We start from the raw sequence: 813 nt of genomic DNA, 5'->3' as shown, positions 1-813 counted from the left end.
TCTAGAAACTGTACATACATTTCTCCTGGTGCTAATATTAAATCAATGTATATTTCTACTACATGTCTCAGAGTTTGGAGTTTGGAACGGAATTAAAAAGGCTGCCATATAAGCCAAGAATAATGACTTTCTAGGCACCACACTATTTAAGCCCCCATTTTTTTTTTTGTTTTGGTATTTGTGAAACATCAGTGGTCCAGTACAAGTGCTACTACTTATTAAATACAAGCATGAATTCTGGAACTTATGAAAGACACAAGCAAAAGAGACACTGAAAGGTAGAAAGAGAAAGGTGGAATGGTTTAGGACCCCAGGATCAGGGCATCTTAAGTCCCCACCCAACAGAAGAAAGTAACCTAGGCCTCCTGTTTCCCAGCGCCCAACCTGGCAATGAGAGGTGCCTCAGGTAAGTTCATTCCCACTCTGCACTGAGAGGAAGTCCTGCCAGCAACACCAGCAAGGCTGGCACCACGGGTAAGGGGGTCTATCAGGAGACCTCCCAATGGTAAGCAGTCAGAGGAAGTGCTTTTGTCCCCCATCAAGAGACACAAGAGTGGGTGTGGCTGAGGGGACAAGCAAAGGGATCCCACGACTACAAGTGCTCCATCCAGGAAGTCTCTGTGTCCCTGAGGGCATGAGACTCATGTCCTCCATCCAGAGACAGCAGATAGAATGGATTTTATAATGTTACACGTACTTAATACAGTAGTGAAAATTATTAAACTACAGCTAATCGCATTAGTGTGAATAAATTGTAAAAATATCACATGGGAGTGGAAGGAGACAGACATAAGAATGCATAATGTATGATTT

The 813-nt window shown here is 43.1% G+C and overlaps 1 protein-coding gene across 1 annotated transcript in view; it reads right to left on the bottom strand.

Moving 5' to 3' along the window:
- Positions 1–813, bottom strand: part of LOC105826384 (NKG2-A/NKG2-B type II integral membrane protein-like) — a 4,285-nt gene that overhangs the window by 1,233 nt on the left and 2,239 nt on the right. The window lies entirely within an intron of this gene.

The sequence above is a fragment of the Propithecus coquereli genome, unplaced genomic scaffold (genome assembly GCF_000956105.1).
Source record: "Propithecus coquereli isolate 6110/MARCELLA unplaced genomic scaffold, Pcoq_1.0 Scaffold884, whole genome shotgun sequence".
Classification (NCBI taxonomy): Eukaryota; Metazoa; Chordata; class Mammalia; order Primates; family Indriidae; genus Propithecus; species Propithecus coquereli.
This window is presented reverse-complemented; position numbering and strand designations above follow the sequence as displayed.